The 19,539-nt window shown below is 38.7% G+C and overlaps 1 protein-coding gene, 1 non-coding gene and 1 pseudogene across 17 annotated transcripts in view; 2 read left to right on the top strand and 1 right to left on the bottom strand.

The window, feature by feature from the left end:
- R3HDM2 (R3H domain containing 2) overlaps positions 1-19,539 on the top strand; it is a 162,806-nt gene that overhangs the window by 70,789 nt on the left and 72,478 nt on the right. The gene's annotated exons all lie outside the window — the stretch shown is intronic.
- On the top strand, positions 8,179-8,251 carry TRNAN-GUU (transfer RNA asparagine (anticodon GUU)). The gene has a single exon. It is a non-coding gene; the product is annotated as a tRNA-Asn (tRNA).
- LOC102729454 (heterogeneous nuclear ribonucleoprotein A3 pseudogene) lies at positions 9,313-10,758 on the bottom strand (annotated as a pseudogene).

Raw genomic sequence — 19,539 nt, 5'->3', positions numbered from 1 at the left:
TGGAGATCCAAGTTGATAGAGCTCCTAGGCACCTGAGAGAAGCAAACTCAGATCATCCCTGGTGGAACATACCTCAATCCTAGCTTCAGAGAATTCCTAAAGATAGATTGCCAACAAATAAGAGCTAATAAGAGTAATATAATAATATCTCAAGTCATTACAAACAAAAATCAGCAGAAACAAGTGATTTAGACCCACAGAAATAAAAATAATAATAATTCAAAAACTCAGTGGAAGGGAACTTACAGTTCTGGTCATGGTGGAGGAGCAAGAAGTTGATTTATGCCTCTGCCTTAAACAAATAAAAACAAACGAATAACTGGACAAAATATATTTTTAAAACTGTTTTAGACATTGGACAAAGGGTAGTGCAGCAGACCAGTGAAACCTCAGAGAAGGGAAACAAACAAGTTGATCACTGTGATGGCCCCATCTGATGAAAGTTTCTAGACATTTGGATGAGAAGAGATACCTAAACAGAGCTGGCAGTCTCCCACATTTGAAGAGACAGAAGTAAAAGCTCAGAGAAGCCAGATCAGCTAGAATTTGTGGGCAGAGTATTTGACAGAAGAAAGCTTCACACAAAAAGAGAGAGCTCCAGAAATTTGTAGAAGTTTACCCTAAATCTGAACTGTCCAGTACAGTAGCTACTAACCTCGTGTGGATATTTAAAAATTCAGTTCTTCAATTGCACTGATACATTTTGAATGCTCAGTTGCCACAATTTCATCATTGCAGAAAGTTCTATTGGATTTTACTATCTTAGACTTGTTAGTTGAGTGCTACTCAGTTTATGAATAGTGAAGAAATTAACCCAAGGCCAGAAAAAGACCACTAGAAAGCATTAGGCAGAACAGTCCCTGGAATACAGGGCCACAAATATGTTGTGTTTCTACTAGCCAGAGCAGAAACACCTTCTAACACCTGGGACATTGAATGGAGGCCTTAGAAGGGCGTAGCCTCAGTAAAGCAGTCAAATTAGCCCTAATCTAAAGGATTTACCTTGGATTTGCCTAACAGCATAAAAGCAAGCCTCAGAAGGATGAAATTGCTTCTAAGTCAGGAATTCCTAAAACAAAGCTCAAAATTAAAGCCAAAAATAAACACCAGCCAAGAATGCAAAATTGACGACATTTGGCATCCAATCACAAATTATCAGGCATATAAAAGAAGCACAGAATACAGTTTATATGGAGGAGAAAAACCAGTCAATATAGGCCTAGAAATTACACAGATGATAGAATTAGTGGACAAGGACATTGTAACAGTTACAACTGTTCCAAATGTTCAAAAAACTGAAAAGAGAGATTGAGCTTTTAAATAGAGACATGGAAGATATAAAAATGACCCAAATCAAACCTCCAGGGACAACTGGGTGGCTCAGTCAGTTAAGTGTCTGCCTTTGGCTCAGGTCATGATTCCAGGGTCCTGGGATCTGGGATCAAGTTCCACATCAGGCTTCCTGCTCAGCGGGACAAAAAAAAGAGAAGAGAAAAGACACATCCAAAATGAAATATAAGTGGGGTACCTGGCCAACTCAACTCGGTAGAGCATGTGACTCTTGATCTTGGGGTTGTGAGTCAAGCCTCACATTGGGTATTGAGCTTACTTAAAAAAAAAATAAGTAAAACAAAATGAAATATAAGAAAAAGATTGAAAATATAAATATACAGTAATAAGTAAAAAATAAGTAAACAGTGGGACAACATCAAGCAGTCTTAAGAATACAAGTAATTGGAGTCTCAGGAATATAGGGGTGGGGACAGCAAAAAATATTTGAAGAAATAATGGCTGAATATTTTCTAAATTTAATGAAAACTGTAAACTCACAGATCCAAAAAGCTCATTTAAGATTTTTTCTTCATCACTGGTTTTAAGCAATTTGATTGTGATATGCTTTGGTGTAGTTCTCTTCATGACTTTTTCTGTTTTAGGTTCCTTGAGATGCTTAGATCCATGAGAATCCAAAAAGAACAGTCATGATGAGAGCTATACCAAGATTCATCTTAATCAAATTGCCTCAAATTAGTGAAAAAAGAGGAAGTCCCCAAAGGAGACAGAGAAAAGAACCTACATTGTATACAGAGGGATTATGGTCTGAATTGTGTGCCCCCAAATTTGTATGTTGAAATCCTAACCCCCAGTTATCTCAGAATGTGACTGTACATGGAGAAAGGTCTTTAAAGAGGTGATTAAATTAAAATGAGTCTGTTAAGGGGGAGCCTGGCTGGCTTAGTCAGTAGAGCGTGTGACTCTTGATCTTGAGGTTATAGGTTTGAGCCCTCTTTTGGATGTAGAAATTACTTTAAAAAAGAAAATCTTTTTATTTTATTTTTATTTATTTATTTATTTATTTTTTTAAAGATTTTATTCATTTATTTGACAGAGAGAGACACAGCGAGAGAGGGAATACAAGCAGGGGGAGTGGAAGAGGGAGAAGCAGGCTTCCCGCTGAGCAGGGAGCCCGATGTGGGGCTCGATCCCAGGACCCCGGGATCATGACCTGAGCCGAAGGCAGACGCCCAACGACTGAGCCACCCAGGCGCCCCAAAAGAAAATCTTTTTAAAAATGAGGCTTTTAGGGTGGGCCCTAATCTGGATTGGATTATAAGGACTAGTGTCTTTATAAGAAGAAGAAATGTGAAAACATAAAGGGACAACAGGGGCATGAGTGTATAGAGACAAAACCACTTGAAGACCCAGTGAGAAGGTGGCCATCTGCAGGCCAAGGAGAGAGGCATCAGGAGAAACCAAACCTGTCAACACTTTGATCATGGACTTATAGCCTCCAGACTGTGAGAAAGTAGATTTTTGTTGTTTAAGCCATCTCATCTGTGGTATTTTGTTATGGCAGCCCTGACTAATACACAAAGTAAGAATTATGGCAAACTTTTCATTAGAATCATTGCAAGCCAGAAGATACTAGAGTGGTAACATTAAAGTGCTAAATGAAAAAGCCTATAAACGTAGAATTGTATATGCAGTGAAAAATGCCTTTAAAAAATTGAAGAGGGCGGCGACTGGGTGGCTCAGTCATTGGGCATCTGCTTCGGCTCAGGTCATGATCTCAGGGTCCTGGGATCGAGCCCCGCATCAGGCTCCCTACTCAACCGGGAAGCCTGCGTCTCCCTCTCCCACTCTCCCTGCTTGTGTTCCCTCTCTCACTGTGTCTCTTTCTGTCGAATAAATATATAAAATCTTTAAAAAAAAATTGAAGAGGAAAATGTGCAGAATGGGCAAATCTCTAGGGTCAGAAAGTACATTTGTGGTTGCTTATGACTGAGGATTGGGAGAAAATGGGGAGTTATTGCTAATAGGTATAGGGTATCTTTTAGGGGTGATGAAAATGTTCTAAAATTGATTTTGCTGGTGGAAGCACAACTCTGAATACACTAAAAGCCAGTGAATTGTGGACTTCAAATGGGTGAATTATATGGTATATGAATTTTAACACAGTAAAAATAATAAAGATGAAATAAAGCTTTTTAAAATATACAAGAGCTAATAGAATTAGTCACCATCAAGCTATGACTACAAGAAATGTTAATTGCAGGAGAAAATTATATCAGATGGAAACTTAGATCTACATTAAAGAAATGAAGAGAATCAGAAATTTATATAGAGGGGCACCTGGGTGGTGCAGTTGGTTAAGCGTTAAGCTTTTGCTTTTGGTTCAGGTCATGATCTCAGGGTTGTGAGATCAAGTCTGGAGTCAGGCTCTGCACTCAGCATGGAGTCTGCTTAAGACTCTCTCCCTCTGCCCCACTCCTCTCTAAAATAAATAAATAAATCTTAAAAAAAAAAAGAAGTCTATATAGAAACTATTACTAGTTCTTTTATCCGGAAAAAGCCATTTAAAAAGATAACTGTTTAAAACAAAAATAATAAAACTGTATTGTGGGATTTATAAGATGTGTAGAAGTAAGATGTATGACAACAATTGCCCAGAAGGTTGGGAGAGGTGAAATGGAAGTATACTATTCTAAAGTTCTTTTTAAAATTTAATTTAATTTTTTTTTTTTTAAGATTCTATTTATTTATTTGAGAGGGAGAGAGCACGAGCAGTGGGGAGGGACAGACATAGAGAGATAAGCAGACTCCCTGCTGAGCAGGGAGCTGGATGTGGGGCTTGATCCCAGGACCCTGAGATTATGACCTAGCCGAAGCAAGATGCTTAACTGACTGAGCCACCCAGGCGCCCCATTCTAAAGTTCTTACAATGTATGCAAAATGGTATATTATTTGAAGATAGACTGTGATATATTAAAGATTTATACCTTAAATCCTAAAGAAACCACTTAAAAAAAAAAGCAAAGAGGTATAATTAATAAGCCCATGAAAGGAGATAATTGAATCGTAAAATGCTTAATTAATCTAAAAGACATCCAGAAAGGGTAAGATGAACAGATTGGACAAATAGAAATCAAATAGCAAGATGGTTGACTTAAATCCAACCATATAAATAATCACATTAAATGCAAATGATCTAAACACTGCAATTAATAGGTGAAAATTGTCAGATTGCACTTAAAAGCAAGACCTAGTTATGGTGCTATTTAGAAGAAACCCACATTAAGTACATTTAAAGACACAGATAGACTAAAAGTACAAGGATGGAAAAAGATATACTATGGGAACACTAATCAGAAGAAAGGAGGAGTTACTATATTAATATTAGACAAAGTAGATTTCACAGCAAGGGATAGTACCATGGATATGGAGGGTAATTTCATGATGAAAATGGGGTCAGTTCTTTAAGAAAACTAACAATCATAAATGTTTATGCATTTAATAAGAGAACTTCAAGATTTATGAAGCAAAAAGTAATAAAACTGAGGGCGCCTGGGTGGCTCAGTTGGTTAAGCAACTGCCTTCGGCTCAGGTCATGATCCTGGAGTCCCTGGATCGAGTCCCGCATCGGGCTCCCTGCTCGGCAGGGAGTCTGCTTCTCCCTCTGACCCTCTCCCCTCTCATGTGCTTTCTCTCATTCTCTCTCTCTCAAATAAATAAATAAAATCTTAAAAAAAAAAGAAGTAATAAAACTGAAAGAAATAGAGCACTCAGTATAGTTGGAGATCTCAACAGTATTTTCTCAATATTTGATTGAACACTTAGACAAAAAAATCAGTAAATAACTTGACCTTGTTGACATTTGCTGACCACTCTACCCAACAATGGTATGATAGTATTCTTTGCTAGTGTTCATAGAATATTAACCAAGATAGACCATGTTCTGGGCCATAAAAGAAATTTCAATAAATTTAAATTTTACAATTTTTTTAAAGATTTTATTTATTTATTTGACAGAGAGAGACAGTGAGAGAGGGAACACAAGCAGGGGGAGTGGGAGAGGGAGGCAGGCTTCCTGCCAAGCAGGGAGCCCGATGTGGGGCTTGATCCCCGGATCCTGGGATCATGTCCTGAGCCGAAGGGAGATGCTTAATGACTGAGCCACCCAGGCACCCCACAAAGTATGTTCTTTTATCATAAAGGGATTACATTAGTAATCAGTAACAGAAGAATATCTGAAAACTCCCAAATATTTGGAAATTAAACATAATCTGTATTAGACATCGGTCAAAGAATAAGAAAATTTTAGAAAATTAGAAAATTTTTTTAAAGAATGAAAATGAGAACATGACATAGCAGAATTTGTGGGATTCAGTTAATGCAGTACTTAAAAGGAAATTTATAACATTATAAAGGAAATTTAGAACATTAAATGCATATATTACAAGTAGAAAGATTTCAAATTATTGACCTAAGCTTCCACCTTAAGAAATGAGAAAAAGAAAAGGGAACTTAAGTCCACATAAGCAGAGGAAAGGAAACTGTGAAGATCAGAGCAAAAATCATTGAATTAAGAAGCAGAAAAATAGTAGATCTTATCAGTGAGACCAAAAGCTGATTCTTTCCTTTTTTTTTTTTTAAGATTTTATTTATTTATTTGACAGAGAGAGAGCACAAGCGGGCGAGTGGCAGAGGGAGAGGGAGAAGCAGGCTTCCCGCTGAGCAGGGAGCCTGACGCGGGGCTCAATCCGAGGACTCCGGGATCATGACCCCAGCCAAAGGCAGACACTCAACCAACTGAGCCACCCAGGAGTCCCATCTTTCTCTCTTTCTTCCTCTTTCTCTCTCTCCCTCCTTTCCTCCCTAAGCTTTACACCCAACATGGGACTTGAACTCACGACTCCCCCCCGCCCCCCAAGAGTCTCATGCTTTACCAACTGAGCCAACTAGGTGCCCCACAAAGCTGGTTCTTTAAAATGATTAACAAAATTGATGAACTTTTAGCCAGGTTTAGCCAAGGAAGAGAGAATACATTACTGGTATCAGGAATGAGAAATAGGACATGAGTGATGATTCTACAGCCATTATAAAGATAAGTACCACAAACCATTCTATGTCAGTAAATTTGACAATTTACATTAAATGCACAAGCTCTTTGAAAGACACAAACTGATAAAGCTCAATCAAAAAGAAACAGATAACCAGAGTAGGTCTATATCTATTAGATAAATTGAATTGTAGTTTAAAACTTTCCCACAGAGGAAACTCCAGGCTCAGATGGCTTCACTGCTGAAGTCTACCAACAGTTTAAGGAAGAATTAATGTACCATTTTTACATAAACTTTTGAAGAACTTAGAAGAGGAGGGAACACTTCCCCACTCATTTTATGAGCCCAACCTTACCCTGACACCAAAATCAAAGACATAAGAAAATGACATGCTAATATTTAGTATGAACACAGATGCAAAAATCTTTAACAAAATTTTAGTAAATTGAAATCATTAATTTCTTTTTTTTTTTTTAGATTTCATTCATTTATTTGAGAGAGAGAGACAGAGATAGTAAGAGCACAAGTGGGGAGGAGAGGGAGAAGCAGACTCCCTGCAGAGGAAGGAGCCTGATGCGGGACTCGATCCCAGGACCCTGGGACCATGACCTGAGCTGAAGGCAGATGCTTAACCGACTGAGCCACCCAGGCACCCTGAAATCAGTAATTTCTATAAAAGATAATACATCATGACCAAGTAGGGTTTATCTCAACAATTCAAGGTTGGTTCAGCTTTCAAAATTCAGACAGTATAATTCACACGTATTAACAGACTAGAAAAGAAAGTAACATGATTATCTCAAGGCATTTAAGCGGGGAAAGGAAAACTTTAATAAGTAATCAGATAAACATTATAAAGGAAGAAAAATCTTTTTTCGTTCTATTCTAGGTTCCCAGCCAGGTCTCTGTAACAAGACAGATTAACAAGAGAAAAACAAGTTTATTGACATACATATTTCATATATATATATATGAGAGAAATGCCTGGATGAGTAACTCAAAGGTGTGGTTAGAAGTTAGGTTATATAGGGTGCTTGGGTGGTCAGATGGTTGAGCGTCTGCCTTCGGCTCAGGTCATGATCTTGAGGTCCTGGGATCGATCCCCACGTTGGGCTCCCAGCTCAGCAGGGGGTTTGCTTTTCCCTCTCCCCCTGCCTCTCCCCCTGCTTGTGCTCGGTCTCTCTCTCTCTCAAATGAATAAATAAAATCTTAAAAAAAAAAAAAGGTTATATAGGTAGCATCCTAACAAATTTTTAGAGAAGTGATAAGACAAAGGAAAAAGACCTTGAGTGTCTAGGGGTGGCAAATTGTGGGAAGGCAATATATGTGAAACTAATGGTAGATAAAGACTAGCTAGTAAAGTTTGTTATGTAGAACCCTCTGGTGCCATCTCCAGGCTGATAAGGTTTGTCTCCTATGATTAACTTTTGTCCTTACTGGTGAAGAGGGAAGGAGGATACCTTTGTAAATTTATGTCCTGCTTTTAGGCAAATAGAGGGAGGGCAGAGAGCTTTTTTTTTATCTGCTTCTTAATTTCATTCTGCTCAAAATAATCCTATGCCAAAGTGGCATATGTGAGGTGGCAAATTCTGCTATCCTTCACCACATTAAAAAAACAACAAAAAACCTCCAGCCTTACTTCACATCATCAAAAATTAACTCAGATGGATCATGGACTTTAAGGACTAAAATTAAATTCTAGAAGAAAACGTCTGAGAAAATCATTGTGATCATAGATTAGAGAAAGATTTCATAAGTTAAACACAAAAAGCACAAAGTATAAAAGAAAAAAAATGATTTCATCAAAATAAAATTTCTCTTTTAAAGACAGAGTAGGGGTGCCTGGTTGGCTCAGTCGGTGGAGCATGTGACTGTTGATCTCAGGGTCATGAGTTCAAGCCCCATGTTGGGCATAGAGCTTATTCTTTAAAAAAAAAAAAAAGCCTAGCAGAAAATAGAAGTTTAAGAAAATAATTTGAGTGTGGGATATATGAAGAATGCCATAATTCAACAATAAGAAGACAACCCGGTTTAAAAATGGGGAAGAGGGCGCCTGGGTGGCTCAGTTGGTTGAGCGACCGCCTTCGGCTCAGGTCATGATCCTGGAGTCCCGGGATTGAGTCCCGCATCGGGCTCCCTGCTCAGCGAGGAGCCTGCTTCTCCCTCTGACCCTCCCCCCTCTCATGTACTCTCTCTCATTCTCGCTCTCTCAAATGAATAAATAAATCTTTAAATAAATAAATAAATAAATAAATAAATAAAAAATGGGGAAGAGATGTGAACAGACTCTTCGCTAAAGAAGATATGGGGTTGGCAAAGATGTTCAACATCAGTTATTAGGGAAATGCAAATGAAAACCATAAGGTACCACTACACAACTATTTAGCATGGCTGATCTTGAAAAAGTGTGATGAAATCAAATGCTAGTGAGGATGTGGAGCAACGGGAGTTCATGTATTACTGATAGGAATGTAAGATGGTGAAACCACTTTGAAACAGTTTGATTTTTTTTTTTTAATTAAACATACGTTTATCATAATGACAGCCATTTCACCTCTGAAATGGATCCATATGTCCACATCAGGACTTGTACGTGAATGTTTATACCAGCTCTATTTGTAATAGCTAAAAATTGGAAACCCAGATAACCTGGATATTATCAACAGTAAGTAGATAAATAAATTGTGGTTTATTTATACAGTGGTGTAGTGCTCAGCAACAAAAATGAACAATGTATTGGCATACCAGTATGCAGTGTTGTAAAGCTGTAATTTTTAAAATTGCTTAAGATTTTATTTATTTATTTTTGCTAGAGAGAGAGAGCAAGCACGAGCGGGGGGTGAGGGGCAGAGGGAGAAGCAGACTACCCACTGAGCAGGGAGCCCACCGTGGTGCTCAATCCCAGGATCCCAGGATCATGACCCAAGCTGAAGGCAGATGCTTAACGGACTGAGCCACCCAGGCACCCCTTAAATTTTTTTTTTTAAGTTAAAAATCCCTTAATTTTTTATTCCTGGTACCACTACCACAATTTACAGGGCAATATACCTGATGTAATGAAAAGAAAAAGAAAAAGACAAAGTTACAACAGATAAAAGACCTCAGGAATGTACATCTAATTGACACTACATTGCCTTAATCAATAGCTGCACTTTTTGCAAACTGTGGCTATGACAGTCCTGAACAAGAAGGGTTTCCAGTTTAAGCTGCAGTAACTATTCTGACTATGGATCATCGTTCCTTCTGTGGCAGATTTTTACAGTTCCTCTAATGCATTTAGGACAACTGCCTCAAAGTTACCTGCAGCTTTCCTGACAACTCCTCGCTCGCTCTCCTGCTAAGAACTGTAGCCCTTTTCTTCTGAATTTTTTTAGAACCTTCTGCTACCCATATCCACCACTTCACCACCGGATCCGTAACCACCACCATAGGGACTGCCCAAGCTTCTTCCACCAAAACTGCCCCCCTTCATGGGTCCATAATTTGATTGCTGTTGTCCACTGTAATTTCCAAAATCATTATAGTTCCCACCATCACCATAGTTACCACCTCCAAAATTTCCTCCTTCATTGTAACCATCATATCCTCCACCACCACCTCCTATCCGCATCCTTGGTTTCCATATCCTGGTCCACCACCACCATAGCCTCCTGTACTACTATAACCAGGACCACCACCATAGTTGCCACCATCACCTCCAAATCCATTATATCCACCATCACCTCCTCCATTAACTACCTCTGCTGCCACCACCTCCGCCATCATAACCTCCTCTTCCACCCAAGTTTCCTCCATGACCCATGAAGTTGCCAGATCCACCTCCGTGACCTCTTTGTGATCCAGCAGATTGCATTTCTTGTTTAGAAAGGGCCTTTTTCACTTCACACTTATGCCCGTTAATAGTGTGGTATTTCTGAACAACAATTTTATCAACTGTATCATGATCATCAGAAGTAGTTACAAAAGCAAATCCTCTCTTTTTCCACTCTGCCTGTCTTTCATAACTTCTGTGCTTTCAATCTTGCCATGCTTTTCAGAGTAATTTCTCAAATTATATTCTTCTGTATCTTCTTTAATACCACCAACAAAAATTTTCTTCACCGTTAGAATCTTCTCTAGAAACAGCTCTCTTTGGTTCCACTACACGCCCATCAACCCTGTGTGGTCAGGCAAACATTGCTGCATCCACCTCTTCAACACAAGAGGAAGTCACAAAACCAAAACCCCTGGAACGTTTTGTTTGGGGGTCTCTCATCACCACACAATCTGTAAGTGTACCCCATTTTTCAGATGTTCTCTAAAACTATTATCTGTAGTTTCAAAGCTCAAACTACCAATAAACAGTTCTCTCAACTGCTCTGGTTCCTTTGGATCATGGCCCTCCATTTTGAGACCGGACTTGCCTCTTCCAACGCGAGTTCAATATGGGACCAAGAGGAGGCGACCCCTTAAATTTTTTTATAGTCTGTTGGGTGTGACCTGGTATTTCCCCATCTTAATTTGCATTTTCCTAATTACTAGTAGAAGATAAGCTTCTTTTATTATTGGCCTTTTGGGTTTCTACTTTCGAGTCTTTGCCAACTTTTCTATTGAGTTATCTTTTTCTTTTTGTTTTATAATTATTTGTATATATCAGGTACCAATTATTTGTCATATATGTATGTTTCAAATAATTTTTTTCCCAATCTATAGCTTTTATTTTATTTTTTTTAAAGATTTTATGATTTTATTTATTTATTTGACAGAGACAGAAACAGCGAGAGCAGGAACACAAGCGGGGAGTGGGAGAGGGAGAAGCAGGCTTCCCGCTGAGCAGGGAGCCCGATGTGGGACTCGATTCCAGGACTCTGGGATCATGACCTGAGCTGAAGGCAGCCGCTTAACGACTGAGCCACCCAGGCGCCCTATAGCTTATATTTTAACTTCACAATTTTTTTTTACAGATTTTTATTTATTAGAGAGAGAGAGAGAGGGCAGGTGGGAGGGGCAGAGGGAGAGGGAGACACAGACTCCCTGCAGAGCAGGGAGCCTGATGCAGGGCTCATTCCAGGACCCTGTATTTTTTACTGTATAGAAGTTTTAAGTTTTAAATTATAAATTTTAAAGTCATCAAAAGTTACAATCTTTTTTTATTCTGTTTTCTGCTTCTGGTTCTTATCTAATAAGTCCTTCATTATGCTGAGGTCATAAGAGTTGCATATTTGCTTCTGAAATTTTAAGAATTTTCTTTTCAAATGTAGGTTTTTAATCCATATGGAATTTGTTTGTGTGGGGTTCTGACTTTTTTTCTCTATAGAGAACTAGTTGCTCTAAAACATTTGTTATTGAATATGAATTATGTCTCCTAATGTGATCAAGTTTTTGGATATGTGTGGGTTTGTTCTATGATCTCTATTCTTTTTCATTGGTCTGCTCAATTTCCACATATATTTTTTTTTAATAAAAACAAAAGCATTTAGGGGCACCTGGGTGGCTCAGTCAGTTAAGCGTCTGCCTTCGGCTCGGGCCACGATCCCAGGGTCCTGGGATCGAGCCCCACGTCGGGCTCCCTGCTCGGCAGGAAGCCTGCTTCTCCGTCTCCTGCTCCCCCTGCTTGTATTCCTTCTCTTGCTGTGTCTCTCTCCGTCAAATAAATAAATAAAAAATCTTTAAAAAAAAACAAAACAAAAGCATTTATTTGGAGTCTCAGAATGGCAGTTTGGGGAAGACACATTTGGGCAGCAACCCAAATAGTCCCCCCTTAGGGAACCCAAAAATCAAGAGTTTATAAAGACAGGGGCGCCTGGGTGGCTCAGTCATTAAGTGTCTGCCTTTGGCTCAGGTCATGATCCCAGGGTCCTGGGATCGAGCCCCGCATCGGGCTCCCTGCTCAGCGGGAAGCTTGCTTCTCCCTCTCCCACTCCCCCTGCTTGTGTTCCCTCTCTCGCTGTCTCTCTCTGTCAAATAAATAAATAAAATCTTAAAAAAAAAAGTTTATAAAGACAAAGGGAATGCTTTTATATATTGTTTACAAGGAATTTCGTTTGGTGTTGGTGGCAGAAAACTAACTTTGGCTGAAAATAATTGGTTCTTAAGGCTTTCAGTAAGCAGAATCTCTTACTGTACCAAGTTGCAGGTGTTTGGGCTGAGTCCTTAGAATATTTACAGTTTGTTTCAGTTCAAAGTTCATGGTTCCACCTGGTGAGGACATGATAAGGTCCATCTCCTAAATGGCCAGAAGCTAAGGAGAGTCGGGCCTGGTTAGTACTTGGATGGGAGACCCCCTGGGCCATTTTAAAACCCCTTGACAGAAGCGACCCTGTTTCATTTCACCTTTCATCAAGTAATCAGTCAGTATTCATTCCACATGTCTTAATTACTATGCAAGAAGCCTCTACTAGTAGGGCAATCTCCACCTGTTCATTTTATTCAGACTCCATTGACATTTTTGTTGTAAATTGCATTGAATTTTTAGATTAACATGGAGTGAACTGGCTTTTTTGCAGTATTGAGTCTTATAGCCAGAGGTATTTTCTCTAACTCCATTTGTTTGGGTTTTTAATATCCTTCAGTAGTGTTTTTTTTTTTTTAAAGATTTTATTTATTCATTTGACACAGAGAGACACAGCGAGAGCGGGAACACAAGCAGGGGGAGTGGGAGAGGGAGAAGCAGGCCTCCCGCAGAGCAGGGAGCCCGATGCGGGGCTCGATCCCAGGACCCCGGGACCATGACCTGAGCTGAAGGCAGACGCTTAACGACTGAGCCACCCAGGCGCCCCCCTTCAGTAGTGTTTTATATAACCTTTTCATTAAAGATCTTTTTCTTTGTTTGATTTGTCTCTAGGCAGTATTGGTTGTTATTGTATATGGGTTCCCTTTTTCTATTTTTGTTAGAATATAGATACGCTGTTGATTTAATACATTGATTTTCATTTCAGCTGAGCTCTTTTTGCTGCTAAATGGTTAGTCCTTAGATTTTCTTGGATTCTTCAGGGTCATTACTAAATTTAGAACAGTTTTGTCTTGCTTTCTAGTTCTTTTCCTTTTTTGCATCCTACTTCTTTTGTCTAAGCCCTCCAATTTAATATTGAATAGAGGCAGTGATGGTGAGCTTCTTTTTGTTGTCATTCCTGACTCTAATGGATATTCTTTTTTCCTGTTAAACTCAGTAATAATAATACTAGCTGCAGCTTATTAAGTTGCATGTTTTGTGCCAGCGATTTGTTTCTAATTTTCGTAATATCTTGCAAGGCACGTCTAGTTATCCCCATTTTATAGGTCAGGTTTAAAGAGGTAGAGCTGTTTGCCAGTTACATGATTAGTGAGTAGAAAGCCAGCAAATCAGTCACTGTTAGTCCTTACGCTTTACATCAAGGAAAATCTCTTAGCGAGTAGTAAAAAGTTGTGCTACAATGAAATACTGACATTTTCTTTATCTGAATTCTGCTTTGTGCTGCAGAAACAGCACATACTCCCTCAATACTCACCATCCACAGACCTTACTTACTGTTTCTTTTTAGTCCTGTTGTTATGAATGAATGCTATTGTTGTGTTTTAGTCTTAATTGTGACTTAATTCAGAGAATGTCTTACTGCATAAGCAGGTTTACCTGTCAGAATCACCAGCAGCTTCCTTGTCTATATCTCATTTTTGTATTTTTGGACATTTGATGTCGTTTTATTTGCCATCCAGATGTGGGAAATGTCTTGGAAATTTAAAGCCTCATCATCCCCGCTCATGTAAACTATTGAGAAATTTCCTTATGGAAGATTTAAACATAAATACAATAGAGAATAGTCTAATGAACCACCATGAATCCACTATCCAGTTTCAACACAATCTCCCCCCACACTTTTTTTTGTTATTGTTGTTATTGAAGTTGGAATATTTTAAAGCAAATCCACATATGTCATTTCACCTGCAAATAATTCAGGATGCATATAAAACTAGTAAGGACTTTTAAAAAAAAAACCACTGTGACCTTTTCATATTTCACAAAATTAACAGTAATACTTAATGTCATTCAAAACCCAGTTCATGGGACGCCCGGATGGTTCAGTCGTTAAGCGTCTGTCTTCAGCTCGGGTCATGGTCCCAGGATCCTGGGATCGAGCCCCGCATCGGGCTCCCTGCTCAGCGGGAAGCCTCCTTCTTCCTCTCCCACTCCCCCTGCTTGTGTTCCCTCTCTCGCTGTGTCTCTCTCTGTCAAATAAATAAATAAAATCTTTTTAAAAAACCCACAAAATCTAGTTCATGTTTGGTTTTCCAATTGTCTTCAAGGTATCGTTTTTTTATAATTGTGGAATATGGACCCAAATAGGGTCCATGCATTTAAACTTCTTTTTGGTTGAACAAATTGCAAGAGCCAGAGATATCCTTAGTGTTTATTTGGGGCTGCTGTGGTTGAATTTTTATGTGATGCAATCTAGAAGAACTAGAGGACTTTTATTGGAATTATGATACTTCTTATTTTAAAACTTCTTGACTTGCTTTGCTTGCAGTTACAAAGATCTGAACACATCCTAGTATGTGACCCAAAGAATAGCTAATATTCTCAGTTAACCCTAAGTTCAATTTTCAAGGGTTTGTTTTGTTGTAAAGCTCACAGTTAAGCCTCCATATACTAAGCATGGAGGGACCTGAAAATTCCCAGTTGCCTATTTTTCTCATTATTGTCATCTCTTAGTTTATGTAGTTCAGTATGAGAATGACTATTTTAAAAATATCTGATAATCCATATGTGGATATTAAAGACATTTTATGGCGCCTAGGTGGCTCAGTCAGTTAAGCATCTATATTTGACTCAGGTCATGGTTCCAGGGTTCTGGGATTGAGCCCTGAATCAGGCTCCCTGCTTCTCCCTCTGCCCCTCCCCCCCGCTCTTGCAAAAATAAATAAAATCTTAAAAAAAAAATAAAGACATTTTAGAAAATGCGGATGAGTAAAACTATATAAAGAAGAAAATAAATATCACCTGTAATCTCATTCCTAAGAGAGAGATACTTGTTAAATTTTTGTTATATTTTTAATCTATTATCTTTTCATAGATATTTATAGTTAGTATCATAATGTATATATAGTTTTGCATAAGATTTTTGTCTGGACTATCACAAATCGTTCCCTTGTCATTAAAAAAAAATTTATAAACACATCATGAAAATAACTTCCATTCATTTGTTTGAATTTGTCATCAGTTTAATTATTCCTATTGGCTATTTATTCCCAGATTTTTCTCTATTATAAATAATGTTTGTGAACATTTTTAGGTACAAATGTTTTACTATTTGTGATTATTGAAGAATGAGATTTCAATGAAAGTTTGCATTTTAAAATGCGTAGAGTAGTACCTAGGCCATAGAAAGTACTCAAAAAGATTTTGGCAAATGCAACTTGCTTTTATCACTTAGTGTGACTTGGGGGGTCTTAACATTACTTTATATGGATTTAGCTAATGATTCTTTTTTTTTTTTTTAAAGATTTTATTTTTTTATTTGAGACAGAGAGAATGAGAGAGAGAGCACATGAGAGAGGGGAGGGTCAGAGGGAGAAGCAGGCTCCCTGCCAAGCAGGGAGCCCAATGCGGGACTCGATCCCGGGACTCCAGGATCATAACCTGAGCCGAAGGCAGTCGCTTAACCAACTGAGCCACCCAGGCGCCCCGCTAATGATTCTTTAAGAGAATGATTTTGTGACGGAACATCACGACTCAGATATATTACAGTCTGTCCCATCTTATGCCCTTCTTGATCCTCTCTCCAGCTCTTGATCCAGCTCTGGCTACCACCTCATTTCTCTTTACAGCAAAATTATTTGAAAGAGTTATCTATTCTTGCTATCACCAATTTCTCTCCCTTTTTCTCTCTTGAACCCACTTCATTAAGGCTTTTACCCTACTGCTCTCTATTCCTAAATCCTGTAATTGGTTGTAAATTCTTATCTTACTGACCTATCAAGTATTTGACATTGTTTTTGACTTTTCCTCTATATGTTTTTTTCACTTGGCTTCCAAGACATTACACTTTCTTTTTTCATTTGCCATTCCTTCTTAGTTTCCTTTGCTGGTTCTCCTGGCCTTTTTTCTTTTTTTAGATGAAAAAAATTTCAAAAATGCCAAGTAGGGCTCCTGGGTGGCTCAGTTGGTTAAGCGACTGCCTTCGGCTCAGGTCATGATCCTGGAGTCCCAGGATCGAGTCCCGCATCGGGCTCCCTGCTCAGCAGGGAGTCTGCTTCTCCCTCTCCCACTCCCCGTTTGTGTACAATCTCTCGCTGTGTCTTTCTCTGTCAAATAAATAAATAAAATCTTAAAAAAAAAAAAATCTTTAAAAAAAAAATGCCAAGTAAATACAATATTATAATGAATCTACCCCCTGTACATTCTACTATTTTTGTTTAATCTATACTACATGTCAGGCTCCCTGCTCAGCAGAGAGTCTGTTTCTCCCTCTCTCTCTCCCTCTCTCTCTCAAATAAATAAAATCTTTTAAAAAAAGAACGAACTCTGCCTAATCCCAGGTCACAAAGATTTACTCCTTTGTTTTCTTCCAAACATTTTATAGTTTGACATTTTACATTTAGACCAGCAATCTATTTGTGTAAGGTTTAGGTTGATACTCATTTATTTTTGTATATGGATGTCCAGTGGTTTCTATGCCATTTTTTTTTTTTTTAAGATTTTGTTTATTTATTTGACAGAGAGAGACACAGCGAGAGAGGGAATACAAGCAGGGGGAATGGGAGAGGGAGAAGCAGGCTTCCCGCCTAGCAGGGAGCCCGATGTGGGGCTCAATCCCAGGACCCTGGGATCATGACCTGAGCCGAAGGCAGACGCTTAACGACTGAGCCACCCAGGTGCCACCTCTATGCCATTTGTTAAAAAGATTGTCTTTTCTCCATTAAATTGTTTTTGTAACTTTGTAAAATAAATCAGTTGGTATATTTATATGGATTTCTTTTTTTTTAAGATTTTATTTATTTGACAGAGAGAGAGATAGCAAGAGCAGGAACACAAGCAGGGGGAGTGGGAGAGGGAGAAGCAGGCCTCCCTCTGAGCACGGAGCCTGATGCAGGGCTTGATCCCAGGACCCTGGGATCATGACCTGAGCCGAAGGCAGACACTTAACAACTGAGCCACCCAGGCACTCCTGGATTTCTGGATTTCTATTCTATTCCACTGATCTATGTTCTTTCCCATCACCGATTCTATACTGTCTTGATTATTGTAACTTTATAGTAAGTCTTAATCTTGGGTACTCTGATTTCTACAAATTATTCTTCAAAATTATTTTGGCTATTTTGCTTTTTTGCTTCTCCATATAAATATTAGAGTTAATTTGTTATATCTACAAAAAAATCCTACTGGGATTTTGAATTAGAATTATACCAAATTTATAGATCAGTTTGGGGAAATTTGATTTGGCAGTGTTGAATTTATGTCCTACAATCTTGCTCAACAGATTTACTAGTTCTAGGGTTTCCCGGGGGTCTGGGGTGGTTCCTTAGTATTTTATATGTGTGCAATTTTATTGTCCGTGAAGAGAAATAGTTTTTATTTCTTCTTCGCCAATCTGTATGCCTTTTATTTCTTTCTCTTTGCTTATTGTACTGGCTAGGGCTTTCACTATGATGTTGAATAGTAATGGTTTACAGTGGACAACCTTGTCTTGTTTCTGATTTTAGGGGGAAGGCATCAGTCTTTTTTTTTTTTTTAAGATTTTATTTACTTATTATTTTAATTTTTAAAAAAGATTTATTTGAGAGAGAACGAGAACGTGAGTGGGGGGAGGGGCAGGGAGAGGGAGAAGCAGACTCCCTACTGAGCGGGGAGCTTGCTGTGGGGCTCAATTCCAGGACCCTGAGATCATGACCAGAGCTGAAGGCAGATGCTTAACTGACTGAGCCACCCAGGCACCCTGCTGTGGGTTTTGACTCATATGTAAAGTTATGTATCCACTATTAAAGTACCATACCAAGTAGTTTATTCTATTTACCTTCAACCTGCCTAAGTATAAGTTATCATATTTGAAGTTTCTAATATATTTGAACAACTTTTTTTTTAAGAATTTTATTTGAGAGGGAGAGAGCCTGTGCATGAGCTTGGGCATGAGGGGGCAGAGGGAAGGGGAGAGGTAGGCTCCCCAGTGAGTAGGAAGCCTGAGTTGGGGCTTGATCCCAGGACCCTGGGATCATGACCTGAGCCAAAGGCAGACGCCTAACCAACTGAGCCACCCAAGCACCCCTGAACAACCTGTCTTTTAATTGGCATTTTTAGACCATTGACATTTAATGTAATTATTGATATGTTTAGCATTAAGTCTACTATTTTATTGTTTTTTTCTTTGTTCTTCCTATTTTTAATCCTCTGATGGTATCCTTTTCCTGCCTTTTGAGTCATTTGAACATTTTGTGATATTCCATTTTAATCATTTAACTTTATCTATTAGGTTTTGACTATACCTTTTTATGTAGATTTTATTGGCTGTGTAGGGATCTCTCTTTTTTTTTCAATATACACACCTAACTTTTAATGGTCTACTTAGAATTAATACTTTGCCAATTTAGGTAGAATGTTGAAACCTTACTACCATATAGGTTTTTGTCCTGTCCCCCCCTTAATATTGTAGTTGTCTTATCTATTACATTTATCGACATACAGTGAAAATTCCTTGAGATCATCCTACAATTTTTCGTTTGCAAACATCAAGCATTTCAAAGAACTCAAGAGGAGGAGAATAGTATATTATAGTAACCAGATATTTAGCATTTATATTTTTCTTTCTTTGTTCCTGGTGTTCCAAGTTTAATTGTATTATTTCCCATCTTTCTGAAGAACTTTTTTTGGCCATTCTTTTAGAATAGGTCTGTTAGCAGTGAATTCTCTTGGTTTTCCTTTATCTGAGAATGTCTATGTCATCTTCATTCCTCAAGGGTATTTACTCTGGGGGCGCCTGGGTGGCTCAGCCGTTAGGCGTCTGCCTTCGGCTCAGGTCATGATCCTGGGGTCCTGGGTCGGGCCCCACATCGGGCTCCCTGCTCCGTGGGAAGCCTGCTTCTCCCTCTCCCACTCCCCCTGCTTGTGTTCCCTCTCTCGCTGTGTCTCTCTCTGTCAAATAAATGAAATCTTTTTTTTTTTTTTAAGATTTTATTTATCTGAGAGAGAGAATGGGAGAGAGCATGAGAGGGGAAAGGTTAGAGGGAGAAGCAGACCCCCCGCTGAGCAGGGAGC

This window comes from Leptonychotes weddellii, chromosome 5 (genome assembly GCF_054177405.1).
Source record: "Leptonychotes weddellii isolate Sample4059 chromosome 5, ASM5417740v2, whole genome shotgun sequence".
Taxonomy (NCBI): domain Eukaryota; kingdom Metazoa; phylum Chordata; class Mammalia; order Carnivora; family Phocidae; genus Leptonychotes; species Leptonychotes weddellii.
This window is presented reverse-complemented; position numbering and strand designations above follow the sequence as displayed.